This window comes from Carettochelys insculpta, chromosome 11 (assembly GCF_033958435.1).
Source record: "Carettochelys insculpta isolate YL-2023 chromosome 11, ASM3395843v1, whole genome shotgun sequence".
Lineage (NCBI taxonomy): Eukaryota > Metazoa > Chordata > Testudines > Carettochelyidae > Carettochelys > Carettochelys insculpta.
In genome coordinates this window covers 41,216,152-41,240,356 of record NC_134147.1, presented here as the reverse complement: position 1 = coordinate 41,240,356, position 24,205 = coordinate 41,216,152, and the positions used below count along the sequence as shown (strand labels likewise).

General features: G+C 43.4%; 1 long non-coding RNA gene across 1 annotated transcript; it reads right to left on the bottom strand.

Moving 5' to 3' along the window:
- Nucleotides 1-3,023: 3,023 nt before the first annotated feature.
- LOC142019174 (uncharacterized) lies at nt 3,024-23,267 on the bottom strand. Its single transcript, XR_012647007.1, has 4 exons — nt 23,254-23,267; nt 9,326-9,437; nt 4,350-4,479; nt 3,024-3,327 (listed from the first exon to the last, which is right to left on the bottom strand). It is a non-coding gene; the product is annotated as an uncharacterized LOC142019174 (long non-coding RNA).
- Nucleotides 23,268-24,205: the final 938 nt, after the last annotated feature.

Genomic DNA, 24,205 nt, shown 5'->3' with positions numbered 1-24,205 from the left:
CTTTTGTATGTGTCTGTATTGTTGACAGGGATTTTCAAACGAATTACCCAAATAATTGAAACTGGCACGATTAGAAAGGAGTGCTGAACCACCTGCAACCCATTGGGTTCTCTGTGTGACTGGCGAGACATTCTCTTTGTCATTACCCATGCACAGGGATGCCAGAATCCACTGTTTCTGTCCACAGTTTTTTTTCCTACTGGTATTGTCTACAGCGATACACCTACAAAGCAAGGGCAGGTGAAGTGAGGTGTGTCCTCGTTGCACACAGCACCAACCACAAGAGACCTGTGCCCCCTCTGCATCCAATGAAAGCCTTACTACCGTTCCATCGGCACACCCAGCAAATACTAGGTATGCACGTGCAGTTAGCACAACTATCCCATCCCAGGAGACCATCTTGGTTACAACCATCTTGCAGCCCACCAAGATGAGAGAGGGCCATGCATGCTGCCCTCTCACTAGCCTAGGTTGCTCATCACTTTTGTGTTATCTTGACAAATAAAATTTGAAGCTTTTCCCTTTTTTTTGGTCCAGAATTCTACCAGAATTAGCTTTAATATGTGATTTTCAAGGCAAGTTATAGTTTCTCTACCACAGCTATAGTGAGCTATCTCAGCAGCTCCCCCTCCACAGGTTCCTTTGCCGCCCCTTCTGTAAACACCTTTCCCTTGCCCCCAGGAATTATAACTCAGCTGGTTTAAATATGCAGCACGAGGAAGAGTGAGACACGAAAGGGTGAGCTCAAAACACGAAGTATTTTCTCAGGGGAATGGCTGTCAGAATAGGTCTGGGTGCTGAAGACGTTTGGTGTGGGGTTGTGTGTGCGTGTAAGAAAAAAAAAATAGATTTTTCTTTAAATTAATCTTTACAGGCATTTCTGCTTTACCATGTTTGGGTTTAGTTGTTTTATGATTTGTTTTTAAAAACTACCATAATTTAAAGCTACCCCTGCATCAAGTGCTTCTTAATTGCAACCTCATTCCCAGAATTGCAGCTTTTCCAATAGCACTCCACAAAACATCGGCTCAGGCCAGTTTTCTGGACTGACTCCTGAAAATGCCACCTAGATGAGCTCTTCCTTCCCGACTTCCATTTCCCCTGGGTAAACATACATTGGTCACCATTAAAAAGTCTTCACTGGACAACAGGTACCACATTTGTTTTCTTCAATGCCAGCCACAGAACATGAACTAGCTGTGGGCATTTGTCTATAATCCAACAGTAAAAGGTGACCACTCTATGCATTTTCACACACATTGTAGAGTAATCTAGGCCTTTTTGTTAGGGTGACCCATCCGCTGACTTTTGGAGGCTGTTTATGACCCACCCAAGTCCAAATCCAGTGACCACCACCATAGCACTGCAAGTTTAATCTCACTCAAATGTGGAGCCACAAGGGATGAAGAAGAAGCCTGCCCTGGACTCAGAGGGGTCAATGGACCAATTTTGAGATAGTGGAGCTGCTACCTCGTATGACAGCTGAGCTCCACTCTTTGGGAAAACTCTGGTCTGGAAAGAGAAGGAGATTCGTGACAAAAGTGAAAGGCCGGGCAGCGTCCATACACAGCTTGGCCCATGATTTCCCTTGAGATGTGGGCAATTCACGTCAGGATCCCGTAAGTTCACCATCCCTGAAATGGGAGCAAGATAGCCATCGCCAAGCTTGGCAAGGCTCAGCTTTTCCATGTGTGTAAAAGCCATATCAGGCCCCGGGAGGGGCAGTGATAACATATGGCATTTGAATGACAGCTGATCAGAAAGAGGTATTTACAAGATCCAGCCTGACTGAATGGACCTTGTCAGCTCTACTGAGACTCCCTCTATAAATCTTCCTCTGAAACCACTCCACTCACATACCTGGCAGAGCGGGTCTTTGCCCACGAAATCTTATGCTCCAAAATATCTGTTAGTCTATAAGGTGCCACAGGACTTCTTGTTGTATTTACAAGATAATGTTTCTCATTATCAGCTGTTTGAAGTCAGGCTTGTGCAAGTGGCCTACCACCCTCAAACCAAATCCAGGATGTTTCAGCTCCTGAAGCACTCAAAAAAGGTCAGAGTAAGAAGGACCGAAGGAAAGCCAAGAGATTTAGAAAGGATCGAAACACTCCTGTTTCTGAGGCAGGAGCACAGTGGATAAAAATGGACAATTTAAAAAAAAAATATATATTTAATTTAAAATTGGATTTTTTATTTTTTTTAAATCATCAATAATACACTAAAAATGTCTCTTAAAAACAACAGTTGCAATTACTTCTCCTCACACACACGCACTGGGAGTCTCACACTGCTTTAAGCAGCTTCCTGCTCCATGCAGGTCTCTGCTCTGGAATCCCAGGAGAGGGGAGGCTTCATGTGTCGCCTACGCCCGCCAGCAAAAATCTCTCTGCTCCCATTGGCTGGTTTCTGGTTTCCAGCCAATAGGAACTCAGAGAACTTGCTGAGCAAGAGGAGCAGCACAGGAAGCCTCCCTCCCCTTCGGCTTCTGGAGCAGAGAGCTACATGGAGCACGCTTGTCCCAGCTGATGCTGCAGCAGGCAGAAGTCTGACTCAGAGGGCTGCTGGCCAGGCGCCACCCAGGTAAGTGCCACAACCTCCCTCTTGCACCTCAGCCCTTCCCTTCTCCCAACCCCCTGCCGAAACTGTCTTCACCTCCCATCCTCCAGACCACAAGTCTCTTCCCAGATCCTGCACCTCCTCAACACATCCTTCCTCCAGGTCAGAATCCTCTCCTGCCCCCACAGTCCCTCCCAGAACCTGCACCCCAAGCCCCTGCCCCTGGTTACAACCTCCTCCTCAATCCGAACTCTCTCTCAGGCACCCCCACTCTCTCCTGCATCTCAGCCCGCTATCCCGAGTTCTCTTATGAGCCCAACCGTCGTCTCAGACGCCACACCTTCTACACAGAAAAGCGCATCCCTTGATTACTTACCAAAATCTTGGTGTGCGTCCCCCCTCCCCCAATCAAAAGTTACTGCCCACCCCTGCCTAATCTGTCCAGTCTAACTACCAACTCCTGCTTCTTGAAAGTTCTGGGCTTTCAGTTTCTCAGAGTAACATGGACCACGAGCAAAAGAAAGACACAAGTTGGATTAAATTGTTGTTCCATGCTCAGGAGTTAGTTAAGACGTGTCTTAAAGACAACATACAGGGAAAGATGGACACAGCACAGAAAGGAACAGTGGAGCGTGCTGGAAAGAGAAGGCATTATTCAGCACATATACCGCTTCCTCTATTCCCCTACTCTTCTGCCACAAAAAATTGTCATGGCTTGCAGGCATCCAAGAGATGCTAACTGGGATACTTTGAAGAAATTTGTTCTCTCTGTAAAAAAGGAAAGTATGTTAAGTATGAGCAGCACAAGATGATGCAGGCCCTAGTTCCAAGAATTTAACATCATAAGGAAAATTACTTGTTAGGAAGCAATCCTGTAGCACTTTAAAAAAAACAAACAAACAAACAAACACACACACACGACTTATAAGATTATGTGCTTTCCTGGGACAGACCCACTTCTTCAGATCCGGAAATTCTGATCTGAAGAAATGGGTCTGTCCCATAAAAGCTCATCACCTAATGAATCATTTTGTTAATCTTTCAAGTGCTATAGGACTGCTTTTTTGTTTTGTGAAGATACTAACTAACAAGGCCACCTCTCTGTGTGTATTAGGAGAAATTTATGTGGATAAACACATGGCTATGGCTGAGTGTACCAACTGGTTAATAAGTTACATAAATCACTTTGCAAGGCATCATTCTTCAAGACTCACTATGCCTTTTAGTACAAGTGCGATTTGACAAGTAAATTCCTAAACTGTTTGCTCATCTTTATGGGTTGTTTAATTAGTTAACTAGGTTTAGAATCTATAAACCTGTATGAGAAATCCAGAGGTACCACTTGCTGCCCAGTCTCATTTTCTTAATTTATATTACATGGCACATGCCCCTTATTTTGGGGCATCATGGCCACAGACCATAACGGTGATGCTGCAAGTCTATTCCCTATTTTACTTCAGCATAACTCAGCTTTTCCAAGGTAACCCCATCCTATTCTTGTTTTCTCAAAAAAAAAAAAATCAGATGTGCCAGTGAGTTCAATGGGGTTTACTCCAAAAGTGCACAACTCAGCTTCTCAGTAATGGAGGCCAAAAAGAAACTTTCCCGGGGTAAATAATACACTAATACAGGACTTCTTGAACCTTTTTCCAAAGCAGTCTTTAGAGACTAATAGTGTGGGTAGTGTTGTTGCCATGCTGCTCCCAAGACATACAAAGACAAGGCGGATGATGTAATATCTCTAACTGAACTGCCTTCTGCTCGTGAGGAGGACATGTTTGGGCACTTACACAGAACTCTGTTTCCAAGCTCTTGTGAGTGACGGGACACTAGACTCAATGGAACACTGATGTGATCCAGCATGACCAGTCCCACGGTCTTCACTGGACTTTTCTTCTGCAGCAAGTTTAATCACATATCCTGTTGTCAAGACAAATTGGGCCATTTAATGTTTAAGGCACATTGAAATTTGCAAGGTACTGAATAAAACCCAAAAGGTTTTCCTATTCATTAAGGCTCCAGGCAGTATATACCAACGTAATGGACTTGTTCCCATATATTTTAATGGCCACCTGCCGTGTTTATGAGCTAGGAAATGGGATTACATTGCTTTTGGATAATCACTTCTTCAGGAAGTCTCTTAGTGGTTTATGCCTCTGGAATAGATCGCCTCAATCTTTCCACTACAGATCTCTCCCCCTTTTACAACCATGGCGTAGGAGTATCATCCAAGCACTGTTTTAAAATAGCATCAGCTCATCTCCTGTCCTGTTCTCATATATGAGCATTAGGATCACAATCACCAGCCTCATAAATCTGCACTGGATCTGCATTGCCTTGATGTGGAAATCTTCCTTTCTTTTCCATAACTGCCTGACTGCCTCCATCCTGTAGTGAGAACATACAGCCATTTATTTTTTCCCTTTAACTCAGACTGTTCGAGAAGACTAAAGAGTGATGAAACTAAATTAGCGTTTGATTCCTCGGAGAAGCACAGTGCCATAATTCTCAGGAATTCATCTCTTTCTCTCTCCTATTATTCCACCAGCTCTTAGGCTTTTTTCTTTAAAAATAAATAAATAAATAAATATTTTAGTCCTGAACCAGGTTTTTCACTGCCAGCCATTTCACAATACTGTATGCTATTTTCCATCTCCTGCCTTTGCTTCTTAATAAGGATATCTTAAGATATCCAAGTCTAGTTTACCAACAGCTTGGCTAGCAATATTAACAGAAGAAACATGGTCATATTGCTAGTGAGATTAGGAAGCAAACTTTTTGCAACGTAACCCCCAATGGCTATAAACAAGATTAGCATCTTAACATTCTGCTTTCTTCAAGTGTTCTTTGAAAGCCAGAACCTGAACAGCCATATGTACAGGAATGCCTATTTCCGGTTATGAGGTGCTTACATACAGACCAAATGAACCTAACAAAGCCACTAAAATCATAGTGGTATGGAGAAGGAACTACAGAGGCCCAATTCCAATCTTGGATGCAGTAACATAAATGCAGAAGTTAACACTAAGGCAACATTAGAGTCAGGAAATAAGATGTGGCTAAGTTAAATGTTTCTATGGCTCTGATTCTGCAGTGAGGTCCGGCAGCCTGGATACCATTGGAGGACTGGGAGCCCAACATAGCATTCAACTGTCCTGATATATGGACAAAGCCCTGTCGCATTGAATGATTTCACCCGAGGCTTTTTCTGTTGATTTTCTTTTGCTAAGTGTGAACCTGGACTTCAAAGAGGGCAGATTAGACTCCAGCTTCTGGGACATAGTAAACGAAAAGCATCAAGCGCCTCAGATTTGTGCCAGAATATTTCTCCCTCCACTAATGCCACTACATCAAAATTTATTTTATGTCAGTATAGAAAATAATGGCCTGGAGCCTCTCTTTAGGTGAGTCTTGTTAGTGACTAGGATGGCAGCATCTAAATTGCACAGATGCAGTATGGAAGGTGTGATGCTAGTATTCTGGTTAAAACAACTATAAACATGACAGAAAAATGAGACACTGCATTTTAAATGACAAGAGAAAACACACCCCCACCCTAGAAATGCACCAACATCTATGTTCTTATTATTTGTTTGATTGGCAAATAAAACTCCTTGATGTACTTTCCCCCACAGAAAAGGATAAGAAAATATCAATGAAACATCCATATAGCTGCTGTCATGAAAAAGGCCATCAAACAGGGCTATCTGCTGACATCACAGATTTCAGTAGCTATTTCCAACTCAAAAATCATCTCCCCTCCCCTACACACATGTTGAAATGTTAGATTGACTTGAAAGGTTTTGGACTGAGATGGAATGGAAGCTAGAGCATGCCCAGAGCCAAGAGCTGAGTGAATAAAAATCAGGGCCCATTGTTACTTCCTAAAATTTTCAGAATGCTCATTGTCATGAAGCTTCTTGGAGTCCACAACACTTCAGATAAAGATTACTTTGTACACAACGCTTTCTAACTGAATGCTGCATATGGACAAGCTCCCTTCTCCAAAATTTAAGCTAAGAGACTAAAGCTTGTGTGACCCAAGCAGGAGCATAATGAAGATTTTACTCCTGCAATCAGAGTTACATGGGGAACTAGTGGACCCTGTTATCAGCGGCCTCCCATTCACTTCTGCACCAGTCTTCAACCTGGCTATGTTTTACTGAACTAACTTCTGTGGGCGAGAAATAAATGTTTAGCTTAAACAGCACTCTAGACAGGAAGAAGAGGTCCATGTAAGCTCGTCTCTTTCACTGAAAAAGAAAATATTACCTCACTCACATTATCTCTCCTATAACCTGGGATACCAACACTGAATACCTTAAGGCTTTGTCTAGCTAAGAAACGTATGTCCTTTTAACAATACCAGCACAGTAAATGTGGTTCGACCCCTTAGCATGGGTACAGAGATATAGGTATAAAGTAACTTTCTACTGGTACAGCTTAGTTCTGTATGGGACGCGAGGAAAGCTACACTGGTGTAAAGGTACTGGGAGAACATTGTGCTAACTATATCACCTCTTAAAAATAAATATTTATCCTTAGAACATCCCTGTGAGCTGGGGATTGGGACCGAGGGATCCCTGCTCCTGCACAGCCAGATCTGTGTTGATGTCAATGGGAACCCCGCCCCCTCCCCCGAGCTATTTGCAGATCTGGGGCCTCAGAATTCCCTGTGGCACAAGGCTCAGTGTCTGGGTTTAAAAATCAGTTCAAGGCATTTGAAACCCTATTTAAGTGTGTTACTACAGAACCTTACTCACAGAGCATATATTCAGTGGTCTAAAAGAGTATTATGAACCATAATCAACACCACTCAGAAGGTGATATTATTAGTTCCCATCTTACAGATGAGTAATGCACAGAAAGACAAAGTGACTCAGGGCTTATCTACAGGCACGTTTTACTCCAAGGCTGTATCTAGACTAGCCTGGAACTTTGAAGGGGGCATGGTAATGAGCGTGTTGGGAGATGACTAATGAAGTGCTGCGGGGTGCATACACAGCACTTCATTAGGCTAAATCTCCCCAGCGGCAACTTCAAAGTGTGAAACTTCAAAGTGTTGGCTTGCATGTAGCCGCAGGTACTTGGAAGTGTCCGCGTTCCTTCGAAGTCCCTTTACTCCTCAGAGGAGTAAAGGGACTTGGAAGAAGCGCAGGCACTTCGAAGTACCCGCAGCTGACCCAAGGCTACACACAAGCCAGCTCTTCAAAATTTGACCCTTTGAAGCTGCTGCAGGGGAGATTTAGCCTAATGATGTGCTACATCTCCCAACACCCAGACTACCACGCCCCCTTCAAAGTTCAGGGCTCATCTAGACACAGGCCAAGTGTTATTTAAGTTCACATAGTAATCAGATGCAGGAGGCTGCGTGGATCTTCATTTTGCCCCACACCAGGCTTATTTGGTCTAATTTAGGAACAGACAGAAACAACTGCATAAAATACACCTTACCCCCAGTTACTTTTGCCAAATCAGAGCAGACACACTTCAGCTGTGTTGGTGTTGCTAAGCAGTCATTGCTAGAGGAAGAACAACAGCAGATGGGCTGGACAGGTTTAAACAATGGGCCTGTTCCTCCTATCTTGTCACCCCTAACCTACTGAGAATCCTTTTTAAATAATTCCTTCATGCATGGGAGAAGTGGAGAACTAGGCAGGAAAAGAACAAAACCATATAAGCAGATGCTTTCATTCTGCCCTCTCCCTTCTATAAATTTTATCAGCCAAAAGACTGCACTTCATTTATATGACTTTGCTATATGTAGTGCTTCAATAGAAGTCATAGGTCTCTCCACAAGCAAGGGGTCTTCTCAAATGGATCAGCTTACAAAAGCAGGACCCTGAAGTGGTCCACTACAAGTGTTTTTCAACCTATTTTCTAATAAAATACCCCCCCCCGACTTCTCTCATGTACCCCAACAGTACGCGAACCACCACTTGCGAAACATGGTCCTAAAGTAACCCAAGGCCTTGGAACAAGTGCCATTCAATCTTTCCAGATTACTATACCCTTTCCAGGAGTCAGATTTATTTTCATACCACCATGTTACACTTCATTTAAAAACTACTTACTTATAGAAACATGTAAAAATATCACCGAAGACTCCTTCTAAAAACTTGCTGACTTTCTACCATCTTATCAAATAAATGAATTGGAATAGAAATACTGTACTTACATCTCAGTGTAAGGCATACGAAGGTGTAAAACAAGTCACTGTCTGCATGAACTTTTAGGTTGTACTGACTTTACTATTGGTTTTTTATGTAGCTTATTGTGAAAATAGGCCCCGGAAGACCTCAGTGTACCCCCAAGAATACACGCACCCTGGTTGAGAAACACTGCACTGCACTAGTTGATTTTCAAAACACAGCTCCAACTCTTACTTTAAAGAGGAAAAACAAAAAATGCCCAAATCTACTCTTCAGAACAGTTGCCTCTCTGAGGAACTTCCTAACACAGTTCCAAGTTACCTACTTGTGGATCAATATTTTCTGCTTCCTCAACTTCATGCCATTGCCTCCTGAAAAGCTATCCTGAATAGTTCTTTGTCTGCACTGATGTTTGCACCCTGCAACTATTTGTTGTTATACTGCTTTCTACTACCCTGAAGTTTTATTTGCGGACTTAGCCTGTTCTGTCCAGAGCTGCCATTCAGCAGTCAGAATTACAGTTTACTAACCAAGACATTTAATTTTAGGAGTTCACAGGCTACTTATACGGATGCCCCCTCCCCCAAAATGCCATTTAAGAGAAAAATACTTACAGCAGTTTCTTCATTTCTATGAAGCTTAACTCCTTAAAGTAGTCTCTTCCCATGCAGGTCAGGAATGCACATCAGCAGATAGGAATAAGGGGATTTCGAAGTTCCTGGGGTCCTGTCAAAAAGGAGCCCTGTCTAGACAAGCTGCGTGGTGGCGAGACACAGCAATTTCAAAGAGCTGTGGCCACCACCATGCTAATGAGGCACTGAATAGACACAGCTTTAGTGTTTCTGTTGTGGGGTGCGTAGTTGGTGGTACTTGTTTCAGGTAGGGGATATGTCTGTAAGCGAGGACTGGCCTGTCTCCCAAGGTCTGTGAGAACATGGGATTGCCATCTAGGATAGGCTGTATATCCTTGATGATGTATAGAAGAGTTTTTAGCTGGGAGCCAGTGGAATTCTGTTGCTTTCTTGTTGGGTCTGTCCTGTAACAGACCCAACACAATAGCTTATAGCTGGGTACACAATAGCTTACATCCTAAGCGACCTGCTAGTCTTCAAAGTGCCACAGGACCCCATGTTATTTTTTATGATCTAATATACTCTGTCACATCTACTTATTTATGACATAAAGCCAAAAATATGCTTCTAATAAAATATCCTTTCATATAATATTTGTCTCAATGATATCATCTGCAATAGGTGATGTAAAGAAGAGTCTGTTGAATGAAACAGAGCCTCTGCAGGTCGGAGGTGAAACCTCTAGTGACACTACACTGGCATACTCTGATCCAGCCATATCCCTCATCTGGCAGGACCAGAGAGCCAGGGCAGGAGGGCAAGCCAAGATGGCCTCCCATCAGCCCTGTGGTAGGCCAGGCCTGGAGCACTGGTGTCCCCTGGCAGTTGCACCAGGTGAAGTTGGGGAGGGGAGCCTGCTGCAGAGGCAAGCGGCATCTGCAGGGCCAGGGAGCTGCACCACGCCAGTGCATTAACATGCCCTGGTCTGACAAAATCCCACCGAGGTCCCAAGAGTGCTGGACCAGAGAGTTGTAGCCTGTAGTAGAAATCCCTGTCTATCAACCAGCACTATAGAAGAGAAATTGCATTTGGTCCTATAATTCCATATTTTCTTACAGCAAAACAAAAACAAGAGCTCATATTGACTAGGACCCTAGTGCTCCTCTCTGATTCTGTTCCACAGCTGATATCGTTGCATAGAACTATCAGCCTTTTGCTAAGAGTTGTAAAACTATCTGGGTGCTGTAAATCTTCTTCCCTGTGTTAATCCCATCACATGGGGTCCATTCTAAGAACCCTTTCCCTCCAAAATGCTCTGTTCAATACTATACCCTCTCTCACACTGCATGCTAACATGTCTTCCTTTAGGACATCCTACCAGTTAATCATGGCTGGCCTTTCTGTCCTTTTCTTTCTGTCACAATCTGTACAACTCTTTTACCCACACAGTTGTTAGGTCTATGCTTTAGGTGACCAAACCATCCCTCACTTTTCCCACTTATGGGTGTTCCTCCAAGCACACCTCTGAACAGACACATTCCTTCCAGGGTCTTTAACACATACCTCAGCCACATCAACAGTCACATTTCTACAAAACAGATCATTTGCTCATGTTGCTCCTTTTTGCTACGTGAAAAGTGGATGGTCTACAGGCTCTTTCTTTTGATCTTACTATCATCCTGTCAGATATTACACCACTTTTCTCTCTCCACTTGAACCAGGCATTCTCTATCTTCAGTCTAATTCTGTCCTCCATTTCCCCAGAATCTGGAACCCAGATACCCAAAACTTTGTATTTTAAATAGTGTTCGCTCATCTAGTTTCCAAGATAATTCTTCAGCGTTCACATTACTGAAATCACATACCATATTCTGCTTTTCCTCTGCTTATTTGGAACCCATGTCTCTCCAAATGTCTCTCAATTTATCAAAATCATCTTCTAGGCCTACCCTCAGACTAGGAACCCTATAAGTGAGAGGCCCTGAATTCCCTTATGAAACCTGCAATCATTTCAGTCCCCTGAAAATTCAGTATTATCATCCAGCCAAACCATAAAATTGTCTCGCAGCATCCTGCTGATCTGAATGCTCATTTAAACAGGTCTCTACCATTTTCTTTCTAATTTGGTATCCTCAAAGGATTATTCAGTGCTCTCTCCACCTGCATTTAGTGACTCTTACTAAATAATTCTATGTCATTTTTGTTCTAAAATGATGGGAGTTGAGGACACTGGCACCACGGAACACACACACACAGAAAATTACAAGTTTACTGACAGCGACAGAAGAAACTCCAAGTGAAACTAGATACGTAGCCCAAAACTATAATGGGATTAGGTAAAAAGAAAAACATTTGATGTCAAAATTAAACCTCACCAAAAAAGGCCCTATTTTCTTGTCATTCAAAATCCCACACAACTCTATTTTAGGCATTATTCAAGCAAATAAATACCTCCAAGTGGACCTGGTACAAACATGCCTCTTATAAGAAATGTCCCACGCAGTGCATGCTCTATCGGAGTTACACCAGAGTATTTGAAAAGCAAGCAAAGGGATTTTTTTTCCAAATATGGGCAAAGAGGTGTAAGTTGTCCAAACATGCATTAGGTGCTGTGACAAGGCCTAACTCCTGGGAGATGAGGTGTTAATGCCTTGCTCATGATGGATTTAGCCTGTATGAACAAGAGGTGGAAGGGAGCAGGACCAGGTCTATACTAGCCATTAAAGTCAATCATAGATAATGCCGTTCCAGCAATGACTATTGCATAGCTGGGATCAACATATTTAAGATAGACCTATCAGGCTGTCCATCGACCTCCCTTACTCCTTACAATAATGAGGAGTACCAGGGTCGAGTGCTGACACCTGATAGTTCAATTTCGTGCGTCACTGCTACACACACAAAATCGAACCCCAAAAGATGGACCCTTACCTGGTCAATCCTCTGTTAAGCATAGACGTACTCCCTAGGTTAAGTACAGATGTACCCCTTAGGTTAAGAATACAGAGATTGAAGCTGAAGGCCCCGGGCTTAAGAACTTTATTAAAAGCTATTCTCTGAAGTACAAAGGGGAGAAATTAAGAATAGAAGCAAAGTAGGTAATTAAGAGCTCCCATGAGACTCGTCTCCACAACAGATTTAAAGTTAGGTCTTATTGTGGCTAGAACTGGCTGCTTTGACTTAGACTTTTATAAACCTCATTTGTCTTGATTCCAATTTACTTAAAAAACCACTGATGTGCCAAGTTGTTCCATAGAACTTGGTGGGACAATTTTTTAAGCAAAGAAATGCTGTACTTTTCTTTAAGCCAAGACATTTAACCTCCGCAAGGCTTTAGCTCTCATCCTGCCTCATTACCAATGAGGTGAACAGCTCAATTGATCTCCTTTCCTCACATGGATTAGCCAATGTGCCAACTGGCCTTGACATACGTCATGACAAACCACCCAGTTGCAGGTATGCCGTTAGAGCACTTGGAATGTTAGGAAGCCGGAAGAACACTGAATGGGAACCTAACAAGAACACCCTATTGCTTACACTAAATTCTGGTACAAATGCTACTGTTGCCAAAGATTTGAGTGGCTCAGAGAATGGAAATCAATTCACCTACCACCTGTGAAGTCTCCACTTCAAACTCACCTCAAGCCAATGACTCAAAATTACTCCTAGATGGTGACCAGGCTCTGCCAGTTTCTAGGAAGAAGGTAACTGGGGTGGTTGTGGGTATCTCCGCAGAAAAGACAAGGACTAATAGATATGGAAAATGAATTATCCTTTTACCCACAGAAGTGGTCTCATATGGTTAGCATTAAGCCACACTGACAGGCAATCATAGTTTTATATACACTACACTGAGAAAATTCAGTTGCCAGGGCTGTCAAACAGACAAACACATAGCTTCAGAATACGGACTTGATGCAGTAATGATGAAGAAAGGTAAACTGGTCCAAACATTGCTTGGCGAAGGCAGCTTTCCCTACATGATAACTTAGCACTTCATTATGTTAGAAGGAAATACACTCTACTTTCAAGAGAATGAGAAGATAGACAAGTTAAGCAAGTTTCCATTAGACATCTCGCTCAAATGTTTTACATTTTGCAGCAGAGGTGAGGGAGGGGGAATTTGAATCCATGCTTACTAGGAATTCTCATATTTGCTGAGTTAAAAGCTTTTTCAGTAAGTTACCTCAAAAAACAAAACAAAGATGTTTATGATAAAATTCCAACTTCATTTTAACAAAGTACCCTCAAGTCAATTAATTTTCCTCTACATTTCCTTTTATTAAAATACCTGATTATTTATAATTTACACAATCAATGACATAATCCTCACTCAAACTCAATATGCAACATACACGCCGTAAATAGGTTTTACTACAAGAATGTAATTAAATTTCAATTAATTTACATTAGCTTTGCAACATGAATCTGTTCTTGGGCCCTGCTCCTGAAAATAATTATAAATGTCCTTCGTTTTATGCCCAGAAATAGAGCCATTGAAGTCAATAGGATTTTTCAGTTGGGTAAATTTAAGTCTTAATAGGAATGGGTCTTCACATGGCTGTATAATCAGAGACCAAGTATGCATTGAGCTTCAGCTAATAGACTGAAGAACTGCTTTCCTGTTGGGGTACTTCGTGTAACAGCGCACTGGTGGAATGTTAGCAAACTGAGAAATCCAATCCAATCTGGGGACCTTTCTTTAAGTCAAAGACAACTTTACAATAGATTAAAACATTTTCAAGCTACTGCCTTCCTTTGGACTGCCCAGTGAGTTGTGCCCAGCATTCCCTGTAAGCTGAGCACTTGGGTGACCATCCAGGGGAAGTTAAGGTACCGCCCAGCAGATTAGCAGTGCGCCCAAAGCCACCCACACTGGGCAGCATGTGATTCTATTGATGGTGTGCACATATGCACCTGGCTGGGTGCACATAAGAAAATGTATTCCACCCATGGAACAAATTAAAGGGGACACTGGACTTGTCTTGCCTGCATCTGTTGTGAAATTTATCAATTCTTTGGGGCCGGGGACAGTTTTTCCATTTTTGACTTGTGCAGCTCCAGTCATATTGTGTTATACATCCCTGATTATGATAAAGGTTTGGAAAGCATTTTTATCTCTGTCCAGCCTTTTTTCATCTAGTCACACTTCATCTTCTGAAATGGCCAGAGGGGAAAGAAACCTTTGCCAGTCAAAACTAATGGAGTAGTTTCATTGGCAATACTCAGTTGGATTGTTTGTTGGTTAAAGATACAAGCAAGGGGAACACAGAAAAAAGTTTGAGAGCTAGGTCAGGGGAACATAGAAAAAAGTTTTAGAACAAGGTCAGAATGTTATAGAGTAGGAAGAAAAGCCAAGTCCAGACAAACTGAGGCCTATGGGCATGTCTACTTTACTCACCAGTTTGACAGTGATTAAATTGACTGCTGCTGGATCACCACATCTCTCCCATCAACTCCAGTACACCATCAGATTGCGAAGGGTAGGTGGAGTTGAAGCGAGAGCATCTGCCATTGACTCTCAGCAACGACGACACTGCACTAAGTAGATCTAAGTATCTCAATGTCAGCTGGGTTATTCATGTCATTGAAGTTGCATAACTTATATCAGTGGCCAGCAGTAGTGTAAACTAGACCCTAAACAATAGTGGGGAGGGCTAGAATTTATAAGAGAAGGAAAACAGTGGTATGACTCCACTGATCTATTTTGCCATCAGAAACCAATTCTAACTGAGAGGCATTTAAAATGACATTATAGCTTCCATCTAAAAGCCATAACTAATCCACCGCAAGTATGAGAGTCATAGGATAATAATGCTCTTATACATCAAACATAATAGCTGCAGAGGCCTTACAACGAATGTCAACTGAAGTTGGCACGTGGCAGAAAGCAGGCTTCTGAATTCCAGCTATATCTGCGTAAGGTCAGTCCTTAGCTCAGAGAAATATCCAGGATCACAAAATATTTTAAATTCTCCCTCCAGTGCTGCTTGCCTATGTCAACAGTAACCCATTCTACCCTCACTCATCACTAGTAAAATATCACTGCATTATTAATACAGGTTGAACTTCTCTAGTCCAGCACCCTCAGGATATCACCAGTGCTGAAACAGAGAATTGGCCAATCCACAGGAGGTCAATATTATTTAGCAGCATTACCAACACTTTCACTGTTTACTAGGCCCTTAAAAGATATTTAGGGATAAATTAGAGCTTAAACAGTAGCCCAGAATACTGAAAGCCAGACGCCAGTATGAGAGATTTAGAACGTGGGACACTAACTAGGCCTGCGGAATTACGTCTCAGAGGAACTGAGCAAAGTTTCAAGTTAGTTCGGACAAAACTCTAGGGCTAGACATTCAAAATCCCAAAGGATTTAGGCACGCAGTGTTCCCTGTAAGATGAGTGCTTGGACAGCAAACCAGGAGAGATTCAGGTGGTGCTCCTCTGATTAATAGAGTGCAAACAGCTGGCAGCAATGTTTCTATTGGTAGTGCACATCCACACATGCCTTGGTGCACATAAAATTTATTCTACCTATGGATAGAAAAAGTTAAAAGGGAACACGGACCAGACCCCACTTCTAAGACAATTGATCATGTGTTTCTGATCTATTTTGAGCAGTTGGATATAATTAAAGCTGGTAAAAAAGAATACAGAATTGTTTCCATTTCTTTGTGCTGAAGTTTTGACAGCAAATTAAGATCTGGAACATTTTAGCAGTGTTAGGTATAAGTCCACCAACACAAGAACAGGATATAGTCTCCAAGCAGAGGATCTCTCACATCAAAATTAACCCATTTGAAGTATCCTGCTCAGAGAAAACAAGAGCAGATGATGAAGCTATCAATTAAAATGACATGAAAGGCTAAATGAAGCAGGAGTGTGTAGACATTCAATATCCATTACACATTTTTCAGAAATTCCTATCATTTCAAGGTAGCACACTTGACAGTGCCGAAAGCTTTTTTCATCTGCTCTTTATAACCCATCCCATTTAACCACAGCATTGTTAACAGCTGCTGAAAGCACTGATGTTTGTAGAAAGGCCTGCAGAAGGTTAATGTTTTGAGTTGGCTGAATCCAACAATGAGAGCTTCTCTGTAGCACTTAATCATTGTATTGGGAGCAAAGGGTTGACCCTGTTTTCAAAGAAATAAAAAACAAAAAAAAAAAAAAAAACCTGGCTAGGACACTGCTATTAGAAATAAGCAACGTCCTTCAGAAACATTGACATGTTTTTGGGACGTTAAAAAGAGACACTCACGCAACTCATCTAATACCCACTGACCTAGTTACAGTGAACTCTTTCATATCTAGCATTCTATTATCCAGAACTCTCAAATAACTGCCATTTTAACCATAAGTACATTTTAGTTATGTTTTCCATAAGTACAGTATAGCAAAATACAAATAAATACAGTAAATACAGTATAAGTTTACAGCATGCAATACTATTGTTGGTAAATAAAGTACTCTGCATACATTTTCCTTTTTTTCTTAATATCTAATCCTGTTTTTATTTAGCGTTATGCAGTGCTAGGTATAGCGCTCTATTGTCTAGAATATTTGACTATCAAGCACCCTTCCAGGCCCAGGGCTGCCACATATGAAAGAGTTCGTTGTACTACACACTGGGCTTAATTTAATCTTGTGTCTGGATACCCAAAAAGTTTAATGTGTTGACCAGTCTTGCAGAACATGGCTTGTATTAGTTCATCTGAGCCTTTGATTACCAAACCATAGGTGTTCAGCCTCCCATTCAGCCACCATCTTTTAGCAACATAACCATTTACAACCCTCTTCAACGGTCATGTGACTGTAGATTTTTCTAGAGTGGTGCCTGGCTGATCAGGGTTCCAAAATCCTTAAGCAAAATTAAATTTGCTGTGACAGGCAAATATTCACATTCAATACTGTAATTGTGATTTCTATACAAAGCACAAAGAAGCCTATTTTACTGGGGTTTTGTGATAAATACAATAGTCCCTCGGGATACCCAAATTTCAGATAAGTCAAGGGGGCTTGGGCAGCAGGCTGGGCCAAGAGGTTAAGCCTGGGGTGGGTTAGGACTGCAGCAGGGGCAGGAGGCTGGAGCCAGGGCCACGGAGGTTAGAGCAGGGTTTGTGGGGGTGGAGGCCGAGGGCTGGAGCCTGAGACCTGTGCAGGGCTGTAGTGTGCCAGGGGCTGGGAGCCCCATGTGCGGGTTGGGGCTGAGCTGGGACCACGGGGAGGGGGACACTGTTCCAGGGCAGGCAAGGAAGTTTTAGCCCCCTAGCTGCCTGCAGCAGCGAGCTGCTAGCAGGGCTAAAACCCTTCTCCCTACTTTGACAGGGAGAAGCCACTGTCAACTTGATAGCAGGGCTGCTATAGGAAGCAGGTTTTAGCCGGCCTTGGCAGGTAGCTAAGCAAGCTAAAAACCTTCCCCCTACCTTCCCAGAGCTGTGCCTAGCACGCCTCTGGGAAGGAAGGGAAAGGGGCTTTTAGCCTTCGTAGCTGCCTGCAGCTGAAGGAAGCTAGGCAGGCTGACAGCCACGCATCTTCAAGCTGTGTGAAACTTGCATTAAAGCAAGTTTCGCACACCCCAAAGACACAAAGCAAGGGTTTATTGTACTAGCACTACATACTCCAGACATAAATCCCTATGCATCTCCTAGCTTTTAGATTTTGCGTTATAATACAAACAACAACATATCCATTAGCCCTGTTTAACTTACTTGAAAGCACACACAGACCTAGTTAATTGAGAGACTGGTCTAATTTATGTTCACTTTAATTACTGTCCAGCCTGAGTTTTCCTTTACCATGTGATGCAGCAGTGGAAAGAGAGCTACTCCACAATGCGCTGAAGTCTGGCAAGCTTGGTTTTTGTTTTGCAACCTTCAACTCTAAGAACTATCCCCCACCACACAAATCTGCTTCTTTACCTGGGCTGAGTTTATCTGATTGTCTCTCTGCTGTATGTGACTGAACCAGAGGCTGACATTACTGGTCAACCCCTTGTCTGGTCCTGTGCTGAACTTGTCAGTTGAGATCAGCATGGAGCTGAAGAAGCAAAGAAAGACATTGGCATTTTCAGTGAATAATCTGAGTTGGAAGGGCTCTCTGGTAGGTCATCTCATCCTTCCCTTACATTTGTGGTGTCTGGAATCATTAGAAATAATGAATTCCCGATTGGGCCAGCTAGACCAGACACTCCTATCTCCAATTATGGACATTACACTGTCTCACATGCACAGCTGGAGGCTAGGGTCAAACATATCTGTTATCCTTTCAAAGAAGTCAGTTGAGAACAAGGTGGAATTCTTTAGCAAGGAGGTACCATATGAAGAATTTGTAGTTTTATTCTCTTCTCATTGACAGGGCTATGTATAGCGTGTAGTTCATTTAAATCACACCAGTGTAAACCAGAGCAATAAAGTTAGACCACCTCATTTAAACACCACTATTTAAGAGTAAAAACTAAGACACACCATTAAAAGTGATACCACATGGCTTTGAGACCCATAGCCTTTGCTACTTGACGGTAAACATCAAACTGTAAATGTAAATACTACTTCAGTTATTGCCTTTCCTACCAAGTATATAAACAGCCTACCTCCACAGACAGCTTCAACTAACATGCATTATTTACCACTTTGTACAGCCACCAGAATAAGACACTAACGTTTGTCATTACGCATGCCCACATTTTGTAACTCAGTAAAGGTTATAACATATACAATTGTGATCCAGAAGGTTAAGAGGACAAAGACTCATTTCTGACCTCACCTACCCTGACATAGATCAATCACCACCCAGTCTGAGTGGGCTGAAGCAGAAGCCAGCACCTAACATTTTCTTCCAGGTTCTGAGCAGTGTTCCTTGTAAGCTGAGCGCTTGGGCAGCCATCCAGAAGAGACTCAAGCGCCGCCCAGCCAAAAGCCACATGCAGCAAGCAACGTGCATCTCCACTGGTGTGTACAGCCATACGCATGCCTTGGGGAATGTAAAATTTATTCCACCCGTGGATGGAAAAAATTAGAGGGAACACTGGTTCTGAGTACAGATGGAATGATCAACCTCCAGAGAAAAATTAACCCAACTCTTTCCCATAACAATAGGGCTGTAAGCTTGGAGGTTCTGTAAACCTAAAAACACACCTTTGCTTCATCTATCCTCATACCTTTTAACGGAAGATTTGGAGCCTCGAAAAGCTCTGGGGGCCTTGTTCAGCTGTGATTTACACCATCAGTGACACAGGGAGATAGAGAGGGTCTGAAAATGGTTGTAAATGCTAGGATAGTGTAACTTGTCCCAATCTCCAATTCATTTTTATCCCCCTTGAACTTACACCACTATGTAACTAGTCCAGCTTGTCCAGGGATAAATTTGGCCCTAGACGTCTGCTTTTATCCAAGGATACTGCAGGATTCTCTAAAATGCCCCACCCTTTAATCCCTCCCCCAATTCCTGTCTCAGACTGCCAACCCATCATCCCACCTTTTGGAATAGACGTGCATGCAGCGTACAGGAACTGCGAGGCATCCCCTTTAATAGTTTCTGAGTCTACTAGCATGGGTCCACATCCCCCCTTCCAATAGCCACCTTAACTCAACCCAGCAGCACTGTATAGGTGCAGCTATGCCTTGTGCTTGTATGGTTGTATGTAGTACCAAACAGTTGTTTGCAGCCCAAAAGCATCTGTGCAGCTTTGTCTGCAAATTATTTAGACGGATACTACACACTATACACTGCAGACGCAGACAGAAAAATTCATTCTCCATGCTCTCTGCCAGTCCTTAGGGTCTCTTAAGACTACTGTAAGTGCTGCTAATTATGGTGGTGGGTTTTATTTGCATGGTGCATTAACAAAACAAAACCAAAGAAGCCCAACTTGCTTTTTCGAAGGACAGTTTTTTGTTTGGTTGGTTTTTTTGTTTTGTGATTCTAGCAAAAAAAACTGTGTAACATCCTCAACTTGAGCTGCTAAGCCATGTTCTAAGGAACTGGCAGTTTTACTGGCTATAAAACATTCCCACTCTAGTGAAAGTAAAAGAAGCCTACAAGCTGAAAAACCACAGAAAAGGAGACACCTGCAAATTAAACTTCAGGAATTCATTTGCTCAAGGAATTCCAGAGCTTGTTTAAGCAATGGAAGAGCTCTTAACAATTGTTGTTTTTAAAATATCTAAAGTATACATGTTATCAGAAATGTGCAATCTTAGGAGCAGGTTTTGTAAGGTTTCAATACACCAAAATTAAACTGAAAACTAAGACCAATATGACCTCAACCACATCCATAGAAACCAAATGAAATCAGCAAGGTGAATTTCTATGTAGTGTAGACCAAATCTTAAAAATCCACTCACCTCAAAGGAAAACATCTTTCTGAGTTACACGCTGCAGACTTCTGTGGAATAAGCTCACTTTATAAAACACACAGAAAGCCAGCCTCAAGTGGGCAGAATACAAAACTTCAACAAAAATTTTCATTTTAAGAACATAAATAATTTTCTGTTTTCATTTTCATATTTTTAATGGTTCCTGGCTAGCTCTAGGTTCTCACCCTTCTGTGTGTGAAAAGACACAAGCCCCATGCAAATCCAGGCTAAAACCACATTATTGCAGATTTTCCAAGTCTCCCGATAAAGCAGGTACTCAGAGCTTTCCCATGCTGCTGCTAAGGACTGATTAAAGAACTAACAGGGTTTTACTGCTGTTACTTGCTAGTCTGTAAGGTGCCACAGGACTTCTTGTTGTTTTTGCTGCTAGACTACCCCTCCAATACATTAAAGATGCAGACTCTCACCAAGTCCCAGGAACAATAGTCTATTCTGTATTTCAAAAACCCAGGCTTACTTCTCCATTTGGACTTGATCATTTTACTTAAATCATCTGGTTATGAGGGCCCAGATCCAGAAAGGTACATAGGCTCCTAACTGCTGTTGATTTCTGTGTCCAGCTCTCACACAATGCTGGAGAAGCCCTGGGGAAGTTCCTCAAGTGTTATAAATTGATACAGCTTCATTGAATTGAATGAAGTGATGTTGATTTATGCCAGCTGAGGCCTTCTTACACTGGGGGAATTGCACCTTTAATATGTGAGACTAAAGAAAGTGAGAGTTTGTACTTTACATGCAGACTTATCTATTTGCTTAAGCTAAGCTAGTTCAAACTCCCCATGTTATTTGAACTGCTAAAAACTGTGGTGCAGATATTCTTCTTAGTTAAGAGTGACTCAGTTTTGCTTTAGTTTAAGCCTGTTCTTAATGTAGTTAACCTAACCTAAAATATAATTGTTCATATAGCCTTTGGCAGGTTAACTCAAGTAGTTTAAAATCCTATGTTTAGCTAAACTTATGGCAATTTTCTTGTACAGGGAAGCCTGAAGTTAGAAAAGAAATGGGGTAGAGAGAATGACCAGGCTTAGGAAAAGTGTGTGAAAGAAAACAGGTATGAAAAAACCTGAAAAAAAAATATGAAGAGCAAGAAAAGACCAAGAGGAAAGGACCATTGAAAACAATACTGGGAAAAAGACTATTTTAGCAAAGAAAAGAGGAAGTGAGATGAGGCCAGGAAGGAAAAGCAAGGGAAATGTACATGCTATGTTACACTTTTAACAAAATGAGGCCCTCATCCTACAAACGTGCACTCTTGTGCACCAAGATAATAATGCTGCATCTAAGTAGTTGTATGGATGCACACAGAAAGTGGAAGGGTTATGTTGCAAACGGATGCAGTGCAAAAAACTCTTTCCTCAAAGTGAAAAGCTATGGAGCCATAGGGTGAGCTGGTAGGAGCACAGAAATACATCATGCTGATTACCCTCTAGTTGTGTCTAGTCCATTTTTGAGACCATGCATAATCAAATTATTTTCCGTATGTAGAAAATGACACATTTGACCACAACATAAGCTTAAAGTGATGTGAAACATTCATTGGGCTAAAAGTAAAATTGAAACTCCTCTTGTCCTTTCAGATTTTAATTGCTTTTAAAACATTCAGATAAAAATGCCACACTGCAAATAACATCAAAACAAAAAGCAGTCAAGTAGCACTTTAAAGACTAGCCAAATAGTTTATTAGGTGAGCTTTCGTGGGACAGACCCACTTCTTCAGACCACAGCCAGACCAGAACAGCAGTGAACTTAACCAAACAGATAAATCCAGACAGACAAATGCCATGAATAAATAAGCTTCTTCTGACCAGGGAATTCAAAATACTGCTCCAATTCTTTGATACCCCCCTAGTAAGACGCGAGTACTACCTTGTGTACAAATAGCACAACTGTGTTTTATTTTTAAGTATCGTTTCCTAGCTGTACTATATTCCTCTCCATGGGGAAGCAGTCTGTCCTACCAGACATTAATCCCCCATAGAAAGAGCAATCACAGGTTAGGGATTAGTCTACTACCTTGACTATTACTAAGAAAAATAACCAGCGTGGGATAACGCTAGTGTAAACACTGAAAGCTTCAGCCCCCTCTCAGGAGAGATCCCATCAACAACTGTCAGGGCACTTTCCCCGATGGGAAAACTTCAGGGGACCTACTAAGGGGGAGGACCTTTGCTACAGGCTTTGCCCTCCAGGTGTGAATGCAACCCGCACACTTTGAGGTGCGTCCCTCTTCTATGCAGGGGCCCCTGGACCCCTTGAGAGAGTCTCCTCCGCAGCCTTAGTTTTTAGCTCAAATTACAAAGGCTCCTGCGTTAAGCTGCCGAGGTCGCAGGTTCAAATCCACCTGTGAGCCGCTCCGAGGGCTGCCGGGAAGAAAAGCGACAGCCGGGGCAGCAGCCACACACGAGCCGTCGCCGACTGTTTGCACTCCGGAGCCTGAGCGGGAGTCTCCCCAGCAGCCGGGCGGACGAAGGAAGGGACAGCAGGCGCCTCCCAGCCCGCTGCTGGGGGAGCCCGGCCGGCCCCCGCTGCACGAGCCCAGCTCTTGGGGAGCCCCCGGCCACCCCCTGCTCTTGCCCGGCGACTTACGTGGCTGTCGTCCCCACCTCTGCGCTCCTTGCAAACGCCCGGCTCCCTCCTCACGCGCCCGGCCAACAAAGCCCGGCGCGAGCCCCGCCCCCGCCTCGCCGCTGCCGGGGGAGCCGCCCTGCGGCCGCCTACCTTGGCCTCGCCCGTCGCCGCCGCCCGGCCCCGGCTGGGGTCACGCCTGCGCCCGCCGCCGCTCTGCAGCCTCGGCAGCGCCCGCCCGCTAGCCCGACCCGCCCAGCGGGCAGAAGGAGGGGCTGGAGCGCGGGGGGGCGGGGACGGCGACCCGCTCCGCTTTGAATGGAGCTGTTGGGCTCCCGGGAGCCGGGGTGCGGGCTGCAGCGGGACTCTTCTGCCCGCGCTTGGGAGGGTTACAGTGACTTGTTGGCTCTGCAGACACTAGCCCCGGGGGCGCCTGGGTACCCGCGTGCCATGGGTGTGGCTCGCTGTCCCTTGGAGTGGCACTTAGAGCCCTTAGATTGAGGCCTTTCTGCAGCCCGAGCCAGCTTCTAGCTCCCACTGTAGCAGCTTCTGCACTGAGCTCCAGGTTGCAGTCGCCTGTGGGTAGTTACAGCTGCCGGCTGGCTGCAGGCCAAGGGAATCTCTGCTCTTAGCACAGCCAGCCGAGCTCAGGGCTCAGCAGTACCCTGGGACTGACTTGAATGTGGGCCGGGAAGAGTGTGAGCTGGGCCACAGGTTTGCTCTGCGTCCAGCCAGTTAGGGCTGTCTTCCCCCTCCTCCTCCTCCTCCTCCTCAGAGCTTCCATGGGGGGGGGGGGGGGGCAATTTCTGTCTTCTTTCCACTAATGGTGGAGCTTTATAGTGGGACTGGGGTTATTAAACATGATTTATACAAAGGCTGAAGGTGGGTCTGTTGTGAAATGCCAGGTCCCTAAGAATACAGGTGTACACAGGAACAGACACTGCTGTTTGTATGGCTTCTTACTCTCTTGATC